The following is a 14,076-nucleotide window of genomic DNA, read 5'->3' on the forward strand; positions in this document are numbered from 1 at the left end:
TCCTCCCCCACAACAAACACTCTGTGAGGTGAGTGGGGCTGAGAGACTTCAGAGGAGTGTGACTGGCCCAAGGTCACCCAGCAGCTGCATGTGGCGGAGCGGAGACGCGAACCCGGTTCACCAGATTACAAGACTACTGCTCTTAACCACTACACCACACTGGTTGATATTGGGCTAACTGGACAAACCTCCTCCTTCTAAGTCAGTCAGTTGCTACAATGATTTGTGAAATTCAGCACAGCCTCTCCCTGAATTTGAAATCAGTTTGAACTTACAGAAGCATGCTTCGCCTGGCTGATTAACTCTTGCAGCCAAAAGGTGTGCTGGATTGCTTGCACGAACAGAGCTCACGCGGCTAATCCCACAAATGAAGTTTTAGGTCAGATCAAAGCTAATGACAGATTGAATGTACAAGGAGGAGAATGACTTGGATGAGTGATACACCTCCCTCGCTTCTCATCTGGGGTGAAAAACAGTTAAACTTTTGAGAACCAAGACCCAGTGAAAAAGGACTCCCCGCCCCCACTGCCAATACTCCTTCTGCTGGTTGTTACTGCAAACTATGGACCCTCCAAGTGTCCCTATCTTCCAGGGACAGTCCTGGATTTACAGAAGCTGTCCTGGTTTCCGATTTTATCCTGGAATTTCCTGCTTTTCCTTGGGATGTCCCTATTTCCATTGGGGGAAATGCTGAAGTGTGTGGTAGGACATCCCTATTTTAATCAGATAAATATTGGAGTTATGCGACTCCTGAGCTAAGGAGATGAGTAACTATACAACCTTTAGAAGACATCTGAAGGCAGTCCTGTATAAGGAAGTTTTTTTTAATGCTTAATGTTTTATTATGTTTTTATATATGTTGGAAGCCACTCAGAGTGGTTGGGGCATAAATAATGAAATCATCACCATCATCTTCATTGGAGAAATGTTGGAGGGTACGGTAACTAACAGTACTTGAGCCAGCCTAAATTTTCCAAATGAGATCAGTCCAGTGGAATCATACCCAACGTTTCCTCAGGGCCTCAATCCCATATGGTTGCAGGGCAAGGAGTTCAGAATATTGGCTTGCTATCCAAGTAGATTGTAGAGGAGGAATAAGCCAGGAGGATCATAGGATCTCTCTTAGTTGCCTCCCTCGACTTCTGCATCATTCGTAGGAGGTTGTTCTGAAACCAGGCCTATTTAACCTGCCAAATTTGCAAAGGCATGGCCAACTCAGTTTTTCCCCCAAGGCTTAAATTCCACCATAGGATCTAGCCTGCCATGCTAGCAGAGCAGTTAGTTCCAACCCTTCGTGTGTTTGTTTCGTTTTGTTTCTTTGTGCAGCTGATGCTTCCTGTCCCGCCCACTGTCCTTGCTTCCTGCTCGCTAATTGCGGCAGGTGCCTTAACTCCAGGGAATTGCTCAAATGGAATTTCCCATTCCCAGCCCTAGCATCAAACCACCCTGCACTCTGTACCTCTGGCAAGCATTAAATTAATTTGAACGGGAACCAGCAAACCCTAGCAGCGTAAATCTTCCATGACTGGTTTTCACATGCCCTGCCTCTGTAATATCAGTAGAGGACATAGTGGGTCTTCTTTTGCTGACAAATAAGATCCTTAGGGTCATGTCTGATCTAGCTAGTTTTCTAGCTGCTGTTTTGTCTGTTAAAAAGGAATGGGTTGATTCCCATATGACTGCCTGCCAGCACGATTTAGAATAATGGGGGAGGATAAAGAATGCCAGACTGTGGGCCCTAGATTACTCTCCTTGGGGCTGCCTTCAGAGGTGGACTTTGCTTCTGATTATTCCTGGGCCACAGCAAGCACGAGTGGTGGACTTTTCTAGGAAGCTGAAACTCCAGTAGGTGTTAAAGCTCTGCAGGGTCTGGTTCCAATCTGTAGCTGGAACAGAACCCACAAGGATCTGTGAATTGGATATACAGGGAAGCAGCTGAGGGCAGCTGAGAACAGAAATTGGGGGTATTTGAGTTCAACTGTAGTAAGAGTTGTGGCATTCCGTTGGGCTCTCTCTGTTTCGTTCTTCAACTTCCCACAACCTCCTTTCACAAAGCTTGCAGCCACAAATATGACACAGCATCAGAAGAGAATCTGGAAACAAAACAACAAAGCAAAACACCAAAACCACCACACCAGCCACCACCAAAGACAAACCAACCACAATACACCAGCTGAATTCTAGAGCAGGCATAGCCAAACTCGGCCCTCCAGATGTTTTGAGACCACAATTCCCATCATCCCTGACCACTAGTCCTGTTAGCTAGGGGTGATGGAAGTTGTAGTCCCAAAACATCTGGAGGGCTGAGTTTGCCTATGCCTGTTGTAGAGAGAACTGAAATAAAGCCATCATTTGCATTTCATTCACTACAAGGAGAGCAGGTAAGCATAAGACTTCAGTCAGCACTGTTTTTTAATGAAGCTGGTAAAGAAGCAAGAGAGCTGTTTGATGACAATGTAAATAAGGAGTGGATTTTGAATTATTAAATATATATATATATGTTTCAGCAAACTATCCATGAGAGGATCCTGTAGCCTCCTAGATGTTGTTTGGCTCCCCAGCATAGACAATGTTCAGAGATTATGGGAGTTGGAGTCCAACAATACTTGTAGTGTCACAGATTTCCCATTTCTGACCTTGGAAAGGAGGATTTCTTGGTGCAATTTGGTAATTTATACTGTACCTTTTGCTTGCTGCTGCCACACCTGGAGTCCAACTCACTACATCTGATTAAGAGGCTGGGATGACAAGAACTGATCCTCGGGCACTGGGAGAGCTTTGTAAAAAACCATTCCGTGCTTGTCTTAAAACACTGCCATAGAATCATCTTTCAGCACTTATGTCTCATAGCGTCACGAAACCATTCATCAGTTAATTATTGCCCTGCGGATCAATGTTTATAATCCTTTCCTTGAAAGAGCTCGCTTGTGTGTTTCAGATCACTAAAACAGATGCCTCAGTCATGACATGCTGCTTGCATAGCAGCTAAGTAGTTCTCATTAGATCACTTATAGGGCAAGTGAATAGATGCCTTCCTATAGAAACGAAGCCAATTCTTTTGCTGCGGACATGTTGTCCATAGTTCTCCTGGCTTGTCATTAGGGCCTTTGTCTGTGCTAGCTGCCTTCCACAGAGATATTTAGCAGGTGAAACATATCCAGCCATGGAGACAAAGTAACAAAGTGCACAACTTTCATGTTTCAGGAGCATGCATGTGCTGCAGTCCTAGGCTTGGCCACAGCTAGCAGCATTGATGCAAAGCTTGTTTATTTAGATTTAAAGTATCACCTTTCTCTCTCTCTCAAAATCTTAGTACGTGCTGGCAATGGCTGCTTTGCAATATGAAGTGTAAAGGTAAAGGTACCCCTGACCATTAGGTCCAGTCGTGGCCGACTCTGGGGTTGCAGCGCTCATCTCGCTCTATAACCCGAGGGAGCAGGCGTTTGTCCACAGACAGCTTCCGGGTCATGTGGCCAGCATGACTAAGCCGCTTCTGGCGAACCAGAGCAGCGCACAGAAACATTGTTTACCTTCCCTCCGTAGCAGTACCTATTTATCTACTTGCACTTTGACATGCTTTTGAACTGCTAGGTTGGCAGGAGCAGGGACCGAGCAATGGGAGCTCACCCCATCAGGGGATTCAAACCGCCAACCTTCTGATCGGCAAGCCCTAGGCTCTGTGGTTTAGACCACAGCGCCACCCGTGTCCCTAATATGAAGTGTAGCTACCTACATTTCCACCTCTGCATTTCTCAAGGAGTCGTAGTCTGGTCACCGATGAAAGGCAGGGCTCAGACAGGATCCAGACTAGGCTCAGGTTGAAGAAACAGCATCGGTTGTGGGGAGGTCTTGGAGAAAGGAGAAACAGGGGGTAGGACTTCTAGGTCAGCAAGATTACAGCTTCCCTACTTTTGCAGTGTGGTTGGGAGGACCTAACAGACTTGCATTGAATTCCTCCAGGAAAATCAGTGTCTGCTGGGCTAAGCCCTGTGAACTGCCCTGAGACCTGTGGGTATAAGGTATACAAATTTAATAAATAAATAATAAAATAAAGTAAGCTGAGAAACTAAGTGGTGCACCAGCTGCTCTCTTTCCCTGCAGAAACAAAGAAGCAGCCACACCCTACCAGCCTGGGTTTAAAGTGGGAGACTTATCTGGCTGCTAAAGGGGAGTGAAGGGAGATGACACGAAGCCTTGATTTCATGGCCAGTGGCTTCATAGCAGCAAAGGATGCGATTCACAACCATACCTGTATCAGAGCAATTCCTGTTGAATTTCGTGGCACTTAGCTTCCAAGTAAATATGAATCAATTTTGGGGTGTCAGGATGTGCATAAATTTCAGTAATGACCTACTTAGGAAGTTTACTTTCTTTGATCAGTGTTTATTCAGAGCCCGGTGTCCTATGAGTGAGATTAGTGGTATTTGGAGAAGTTAACCCATAAATAGTTTTCTCTTCTGATTAGCAGTTTGGCCTTTTAGGCAGTGCCAAGGGAGAAATCATTTCAGTACAGAATGGCTTTGTGTAGTTAGCGAGAATGCCTTCCTGAAAAGAAAGTCCAAAGGGTGAGTTCTGGAATGCAGGCTGAAGGTAATGTGAGTTAGCTCTCATATTTGGCTAATGGATATCTGAAAAGGACAATCAGCTCATTTAAATTTGGCAGAGATGAATTCATGGATAGAGTACTTGGGTTCTTACCTTTTAATCAAACCTGCAACATTTCAGTTCATGGGAAAACCACGAAAACAGCTTTCACAAAATGCCGACAGGTTGTTCAGTGAGAAGGAATGCATTTTTTGTTCAATGTGGTAGGTTGATGGGTAGCTACAAAGACACATAGCCTTGTATCAATGCTCTTTGAGTGCGGCAGCTGGGGGTGCACATCTATACCTGCAGCCAGGTATGCACCTGACCAGCCATTCTGTATCCCTTTAGGATGTCAGCCTGCAATGCCACACTAACAAGGGAAGCCTCAGTTGGCAGCATTTCCCTGTCAGGATTGAGACCTAGTAATCCTGTGTTTCTTTGGCTTCCTGGTCCACAAACCTCAGCTTTCCAAGCTCCCAGGCTCACCCGCCACAGCTCTTCCTGTCTCTAAGGCTTATGGTCAGTCCCCCCCCCCCCCCAGTTCTATGTTCTTCTGATATTCTACTCCTTCAACTCAAAGTTGCCACCACAGTTTATTTCCTAAGGTTCTTGTGTTTCAGATAACTCTGCCCCTCTTCTGTTAGTCATACTGTTGTTCCTTGGCCAGTTTCTCCAGTACTCAACGCGGCCATACCATACAGTTCCTCCTAATCTTAAGCACAATGAAGTTTGTTCAGAGTCCCTTCTCAGATTACACACTTCTTGCCTCAATGGAACATTATTTGATATTTGATGTTTAATTTCCCCTTTCCTTAAGTCTCGTTCATCCAACCATCTTTTCTCGCACTCTCAATCCATCGCCCACCCTCAGTGCTTCAGTTCCTCTGGCCTAATTGTTTGCTGGCTTCTTTATATCCCAGGAACCTCTTTGGCAATCCTCAGTCTGTCTCGTAAGGTTTTACTTTCAGCCATTCTGACCGCTTTGCCTTCCCTCACAGAAGATGGACTTTGAACTGTTTGGTTCCCTGAACATGCCATGTGTGCGTGGCCCCAGCCAATGCATTTCAAAGGATTCTCTGCCGCAAGTAGAAATCGCTCGAATCCCATTGCTGCCCTCTAGTGCCAATTTCAGCAGAGACTTCGCAGCACATTTCTGTGGAAAGGAGTGCCGTGCATATTCATAGCACAAAGGGTTATTTGAGGTTAATAATCTAAAGGTCAGGCTCCATGGTAGAGGAGGTGCTGCTGACAATATGCTCTCGAACATGTGAAAGCTGCAACTGGCTTATCTTCATTATACGTTTTGCAGCAAACTTTTTTCCCTAGTGAAGGACAGACAGCAGCTGTCTAAGATGGCAGTCATCAAAGAAGAGAGCCATACCATTACGCTGCAACATGAACAGAAATTTGTTATGGTGAACGAAGGAGAGGTTGCATTCAGTGATTGCCTCTCTTAACTGATGTTTTCCATAATAAGCATTTCATGAATGGACCACGCTGGATAGCTCAGTTGGTTAGAGCATGGTGCTGACAATGCCAAGTTTGCGGGTTCAATCCAGCTGCATATTCCTGCATTGCAGAGGATTGGATTAGCCAGCCCTCAGGGTCCCTTCCAGCTCTAAAATCCAATGATTCTTTTCATTCTATCTCGAACAATGTTGGGGAAGCTCTGGCCAGAGCTGTCTTTCCCATAGGGCTTAGTGGTGCATCGCGCCAGGGTGTGGGCCTCCCAGGGGCGCCCCAGCGAGTGGGGGAGCTGCGTGGCTTTGCTGGTGGCCTTCCCTTTGCCTGCACACCCACCAACTGTGCTCCACTAACCATAAGGCTGGTGGGCATGCAGCTTCCCTCCCAAGCCTCTGCACAGATCGCTGTCCCGCAGCTGCATGGGGGAGAGTTGTGCCCCCCTGGATGGCAGGCAATGCGCAGCTACAGCCACCCCAACACTATTAGTGGTAATTTGGGGGCGCTGGGCGGATATTTGCACCCTGCCTCCACATCTGCTAAAGATGGCCCTGGCTCTGGCCTTCTCATAGTGGCTCAGACTGTTAGTCCATCCAGCACAATATTTTCTACACTGGCTGGCAGGGCTCTTCAGACACGGGGATTTTCCAGCCCGAGTTGGAGATGCTTGGGATTGAACCATGTGCTCTACCGCTGAGCTATGTCCCACTTGTTCTAAGAGTCCCAGATCAGAGGGATAATATTCTCTGTAAAACAAACATGTGGCTTTAATATTTTGAAACAAAACATTGATTTTGGGTCAGAGAAGAGAATATTTTCACACTTCACCCGTGCAGAAATGTTTGCATTTGTACTGCAAGGAGATCCAAAGGTCTTACAGCATCATGCGCCCCCAGGCATGTTTTGTTCTGTTGCCATTGGTGATGTGCAACTCCACCTCTGCTTAGGCAACATTCCTTCACTGCTCCCTGCTTAAAACCTGTTGTATGAATGCCCAGCCATTGGGGAAGAGGTTATGCGCTCCTATTGCTATTCATTCTTACTCTCCAGGACATGTACTCTCCTGTTTATGTGCTGAATCTATCCCCTCAATAATTCCCTCCCCCAATTGTGCATCATCACTCATGCATTCAAGCACTCCTCCCACCTCAGGCATACTTCCCCAAAACATTATCAAGATGTTGTTGTGACTCCCCAGCAAGGCCAATGGTCAGAGATTATGGGTGCTGCAGTCTAACTACATCTGAAAGTCCATAGATTCCCCACTCCCATTTTACGGAATGTATTGGACATAGCCTGTTGAGGCAGGTGACCCTATTCTAGTCAGGAAGAATTGGAACAAAACTGCATTTCAGGCTCTAAGGGAGAATTTACTGCTTTTGTCCTATACACAATTGGCTTTAAGTTCAAGAAGAAAGTGTTGTATTCTTGGTGTGAAATTCAACAGCGTGTCTTCATGTCCTCCAATTCCTTTATTCCATCAGTTGTAATGTTGCCCTCCCACCACCACCGCAGTCTTTAAAAATTGGTTTAGACTGACAGTGTTCGGATTCATTGAAATTATACAGCTTGCTCTTAACATTGCAGGCTTGTGGTACCCTACCATTCCAAACACGGTCCAAGACGTAAGGTGGCCTGCATATTCTTGATTGCTCACTCTCCCATTTTGGCAGTCGGTGAAAATCACCTCTCCAAAGCTGCTATTTGCATTTTAAGGGAAGCTCCCATTGATGCCAATGGAGGCTTCCATTGAAATGAAAATAGCAACTTTAGAGAGGCAGTTTTTTGTCAGCACGGGCAGAGAGAGAAGAACTCCCCACCCACAACCTGCAGGTGGCTCAAGAATCACGCCCCCCCTCTTATTTACATAACAAAACTGTGAAGATTAATTTCACACATGCAGTTAATATCACACCCCCCTTGCTCCCCCACCTAGGCAAGCAGCAAAACCCAGCAGGTTTAGCAAGCTCCTGGTGAGCTGTGTTCAGCTCAGCAGGTCAGATAGCTCAGGCAAACATGATAATTCACCTGAGTTGCTACCACATTTATTAGCAAATCACTTTACTCATCATAAGCATATCCATTGGTCTGATTTCAGTGGGATTTACTTCCTGGCAATATATTTAGACTTGGAACCCTATTAGGCTTCTCACGAAAGGAAAAGCCTGGTTGTGTGAATCTTATTTCAGCCAGAATTGTGTAAATTTGGATGACATTTTTCTCTCTTACAATTTCAGCCCTTGGCTGATACTGTATCTTTCAAGGGCAAATAATGTATACTTTTTGTGTGTGTGTGTGTGTGTGTGTGTGTGTTTTTTAAAAATACAATATATATTTCCAGTTTTAATTACAATAGCATTTCTTGATTTGGTTTTCCAATGTGTCGGCATCATTTTACTCCTTTGCAGAGTTGTAGCACAGTCTCATCTTCTTTGTTTACCCTTCTTCTTTGAAAGAGAGTTAGCACAGAAGCGCAAAGAACGTACAAAAAAAGTTAATATGAAAACATCGCTTGAGGATTGTATAATCACGTGGCTTATTGATGCGTTTTAAAAGAAGAAAATGCACGCATTTTATGTTAACAGGGCACTTTTAAGCCAAATACATATTTTAAAATGCAGTACAGGGTCTATTGCTCCCTAACCTGCCTCACAGGGTTGTTGTGAAATAAAATTGGGGTGGGAGAGAGAACCATTCATAATCTGAGCTCCTCAGATTAATAAGGTAAAGGGACCCCTGACCATTAGGTCCAGTCGTGACCAACTCTGGGGTTGCAGCGCTCATCTTGCTTTATTGGCCGAGGGAGCCAGCGTACAGCTTCCGGGTCATGTGACCAGCATGACTAAACCACTTCTGGCAAACCAGAGCAGTGCACGGAAATGCTGTTTACCTTCCTGCCGAAGCAGTACCTATTTATCTACTTACACTTTGACGTGCTTTCGAACTGCTAGGTTGGCAGGAGCAGGGACCGAGCAACGGGAGCTCACCCTGTCGTGGGGATTTGAACCACTGACCTTCTGATCGACAAGTCCTAGGCTCTATGTTTAACCCACAGTGCCACCCGCGTCTCATCCCCTCAGATTAATGGTGGTATACAAATATGATATCACTGGTAGAGAATCTGCTTTACCTGCAGAAGATCCCAGGTTTAATTCCCAGCATATGTAGGTAGGGCTGCATCTTCAATTGCCCATAGTGGAGACATGACCTATGTCAGAGTTAGCCAGAGTGTTACCCTCCAGATGTTCTGGAGCTCCATCTCCCATCAGCCCTAGTCTGTATCCCAAAGCCTCGAAACAGCAGAAATGATGGACTGTACTTTCATGCAAGGAATCATAAAATTAAGGACTTAATTGACAATCAACACAGCTTTCCATAAAGTACACAAGGTGTGAAATAAATATTCCAAGTACTACATAATGGAGGGAAAAATTCACTGAGTGGAATAATACAAAGAATATTTTATGGTCAGAGTACTTATATTACTTCAGTGGAGATGGGTTTCATTTCAACAGACTTCACAATTGCCTTGAAGGTTTTATGAGTAAATAGAGTGGCTGGATCTAGACACATCAAAGAAGCGTTTCAGTTAAACACGTAAATTTAAACAGGGAAAACAAGTAGTGAAAAATGGGACTCCACTTCGCCATCTGGTGGCACATTGTTATATCGCACATATGGCTCATATAAACCGCTTTTCCTTTACCAGTCTAGCTCAGTCCGGTGTTTGCTGTGCTAGTAACATATTTACTGTTCCACCATAGTGCATCACATTTTTAAGTAGTAAAGTTCTCAAACTAAATTTGTGCATTGTCCATTAAGAAAGGTATGTGTTCCCTTGTCTAGCCTGAAAGTGTTTTCATTTTATAACTTCATCTTTTGAAAACAAGGGAACCTGAGCCCCTCCAAAAAGTTGTTGGACTCCCATCAGGTCCAACCAGCATGGACAGTGGTCAGGGGTGTTGCAAGTCCAACAAAAACCTGGAGTGTCAGGTTTCTCATCCCTGTTTTTAAAGCACGTCTGTGGACGTCACAATATTGGAAACTGCTCAGTGTCGTTAATCTGTTAACTTAGATCTATATCTTAAGTGAAGCAGAGAAGAAAGAGGAGATGAGCAGATGTATACCAGACAACGTGTTTTCCCCATTCATATTCGTTAGTGAGAATATGAAAGCTACCATCATTTTATTCCTTACAATCTAATAAATCATAAATCAGTTGAACCATCAATCAGTTTATTAGTATAACTTTAGATTTTCAATGACAGCAACCTCTCTCTCTTTGTCTCTCATCGTACAATGTGGATCCAGGTATTTTGTCCAACATTCACTTACCCTTAGACTCGCTCATGTTTTTCCAGAGATAATAGTGCAAACGGCATCCCACTGTCTTATTGTGAATGACACCTTCCTATCCTCAGGCTTTATTACCATGCTTCAATCCTGTCAATGCATTGCAGGCTTAGTCTCTGTGGCAAGGTTTACCAACAACCTCCTTTTACTGCTGCAGCTACTGTGCTTCAAGCTCTAGAACAGGGGAAATGTGGCCCTCCGGGTACATATTGGATTCTAACTGCTGCCACACACACAGAAATTAGCAGCTGAAGCGACTAATTATCTCCATGCCACTTATTTCAATGCCAGGAAGAGTATGTCAGGTTTCTGTTAATGACACAGAAACAGTGCTTGCATAGGAGGTAATAACCTTTAGTAAACAGTAACACACAATTATTTTTCCTTTTTTACATTTCTTTTGCTACAATCTCAGTTTAATTGAGAAAAGTATTATTAACTCCGCTGGGACATGGGTGGCGCTGTGGGTTAAACCACAGAGCCTAGGACTTGCCAATCAGAAGGTCAGTGGTTCGAATCCCCACGATGGGGTGAGCTCCCGTTGCTCAGTCCCTGCTCCTGCCAACCTAGCAGTTCAAAAGCACATCAAAGTGCAAGTAGATAAATAGGTACCACTCCGGCGGGAAGGTAAATGGCATTTCCATGCGCTGCTCTGGTTCGCCAGAAGCGGTTTAGTCATGCTGGCCACATGACCCGGAAGGTGTACGCCGGCTCCCTCGGCCAATAAAGCGAGATGAGCGCCGCAACCCCAGAGTTGGTCACGACTGGACCTAATGGTCAGGGGTCCCTTTACCTTTACCTATTATTAACTCCAGTCACATGACTCTGGAGTTGCACTGACTGAAGACTGCTCATTTTGAAATTATTAGCTCCATGGGTGTTTTGGACTACCATGCCCATGAGTCCCAGCCAGCACAGTAAGGAACGTGATCATGGCCATGCTGGCTTGAGCAGATGAGAGTTTTAGTCCAAAACAAATGGAAGGCAAAGGCGGCCCGCACATGAGAAATTTTACACCATTTGTATATCTGTTGAAACTGATGGGACCAAAGGCCCATCAACACTTCTGCTTGTCTGTTGTCTAGAAAGCACAGGCCCAAGCAGTTTTCCTCTTGACCCACCATTTCTAGGCATAGGTTGGAGCGGTTTCCCCCCTTGATCCACTCATTTGCCAGGGAAAACCCACTCTTTAGTGCTAGGTAAAGGTAAAGGGACCCCTGACCATTAGGTCCAGTCGTAGCTGACTCTGGGGTTGCGGTGCTCATCTCACTTTATTGGCCAAGGGAGCCGGCATACAGCTTCCGGGTCATGTGGCCAGCATGACTAAGCTGCTTCTGGTGAACCAGAGCAGTGCACGGAAACACCGTTTACCTTTCCGCCAGAGCAGTACCTATTTATCTACTTGCACTTTGACGTGCTTTCGAACTGCTAGGTTGGCAGGAGCAGGGACCGAGCAACGGGAGCTCACCCCGTTGTGGGGATTCGAACCATCAACCTTCTGATCAGCAAGTCCTAAGCTCTGTGGTTTAACCCACAGCGCCACATGCGTCCCTCTCTTTAGTGCTAAATGGGAGCAAACGTCAATCTGGAGCAGAGACCCCATCTCCTCAATCTGATTGCGACATCACGCGCAGGAAGTCGCTTGACTTCCTGACGTTGCAAGGAGCCAAGGGGTGGTGCCAAACTGCATCTGAACTTTGACGGGGTCCAGCTCCCTCAAAACAAAAACATGTGGGTGGGGTGGACAAAAGTGCCTCGACCATTAGGAGCTGGCACCTATGATCTGGAGAAAAAAGCCGAATTGTCATTTGCTCCAATTAAGCTATAAAGAATGATTTTCCCTGGAGGACAGCATCAGGACAAGAGGAAGCGAGGGTGAGTCCTAAGTGCAGAATCAGCAAAAGATGCCACCACACCTGTAGTAGCCATTAATACAAGACTCCTGGAGCCATGAACCTGTCACATTGGTTCTACAGTGGTACCTCGGGTTACATACGCTTCATGTTACATATGCTTCAGGTTACACACTCCGTTAACCCAGAAATAGTGCTTCAGGATAAGAACAGAAATCGGGTTCTGGTGGCTCGGCGGCAGCAGGAGGCCCCATTAGCTAAAGTGATGCTCCAGGTTAAGAACAGTTTCAGGTTAAGAACGGACCTCCAGAACGAATTAAGTACTTAACTGGAGGTACCACTGTATTTCCATGTGGTCTCCCATTCATTGTTTTCCAAAATCTTACATTATGACACTTTAGGTGGCTTGGAGTTTTAAAGGGCCACTTGTTATGATGAGACATAGGCTAAGATCCTAAGAAAAACTTGTGACGTTAGACCAGTAGTCCATCTAAGCCAGTATCCTGTTTTCCACAGTGGCCAACCAGATGCCTGCAGTCACCCACTGCTGTTGTTCCTCAGCAAATGGCATTCTGTGGCATATTGTCTCTAAACATGGAAGTTTCATATAGCCAGCAATAACGGCTAATAGCTATTGATAGATGGGTCATCCACAATGCTAGACTTTTTCATCTGTTACTTTGAACACAGGTACAAGCCATCTCCATTATGCGTATACAAATTGTTTTGTGCAAAAAAAAAAGGTGTACACTTGTTTATTGGTACAGCGCCACTATTCTGTACACTGGTAAACAGATTGTACATATTTTGAATTTAATGTGTATCTCCCACTGAAGTCTAATCCCCATCTGAGCCAGTAGCCATAAGTATGTCTTGTGGTTGCAAATTCCGTATTTTAAATGTTTAATGTTTTAACTATGTGTTGTATGAAGAAGTACTTTCTTTTGCCTGTTTTGAATCTCATCATTTCAGAGTCAAAGTTGAGCAGATGCATCTCTGATTGAATTCCCTCTCATGCTTCATAACTGCATAGCCTGCCTCAGATAAAGCCACAACCCTACTAAACTTTAAACGGGATGAAAAGTCTTTCTTAAGGGCTCCACTTTGTGCAAACGGAGGCCTTGGCCAATTATGCGAAAACTTGGAAAATAAAACTTTCTTCCTACCTGACAGACTGCCTTCTGTTCAATATTTCCCATCTCCTAATTTTTCATCCAACAACATGACCTCTGCAGGCAACTACCATCCTTTATATTAATGAAACTGCTATCTGGAAACAAAAGAGCCCAGTGAAAACAGCATCTTTTATAGGGTCAGGAACTGGACTGCGAAATTGACAAAAAAATAAAAATGACAACATGCGTTGCCAAACTCAAGACCTAAACACAAAATCCAGCTTCCTTAACCTTCACTTTATCTCAATACATTCTTCATGTACACAGAGGACCTATGCACACTCTTCTCCCTCCCAGCTTGCATTCAATGTCACATCTGAGGGAGACAAACATGCGCTCATGTTTAATAACATGCAATCATTACCCCTCCGAACGAGGGAGGGTGTGGGAAATGGTGTGTTTAGGCCTTATACCTATACATCCCATTTAGCTCATAGGCAGGCTGACCTGAATGGCCTACTTTTTTGGGGGGGGTGAGGGGGTGTAGAATCCCCTTGATATGTCAATCACACCAAGCAAGTGTGTATACAGTGGTACCTCAGGTTACGTACGCTTCACGTTACATACGCTTCAGGTTACAGACTCTGCTAACCCAGAAATAGTGCTTCAGGTTAAGAACTTTGCTTCAGGATGAGAACAGAAATCGT

General features: G+C 45.0%; 1 long non-coding RNA gene across 1 annotated transcript; it reads right to left on the bottom strand.

Annotated features, from left to right (window-relative positions):
* Positions 1-9,494: 9,494 nt before the first annotated feature.
* On the bottom strand, positions 9,495-13,859 carry LOC310759238. Its single transcript, XR_014546282.1, has 4 exons — positions 12,596-13,859; positions 11,966-12,371; positions 11,212-11,596; positions 9,495-10,845 (listed from the first exon to the last, which is right to left on the bottom strand). It is a non-coding gene; the product is annotated as an uncharacterized lncRNA (long non-coding RNA).
* Between the last annotated feature and the right edge of the window lie 217 nt (positions 13,860-14,076).

This window comes from Podarcis filfolensis, assembly GCF_964270895.1.
Source record: "Podarcis filfolensis genome assembly, chromosome: 3".
Lineage (NCBI taxonomy): Eukaryota > Metazoa > Chordata > Lepidosauria > Squamata > Lacertidae > Podarcis > Podarcis filfolensis.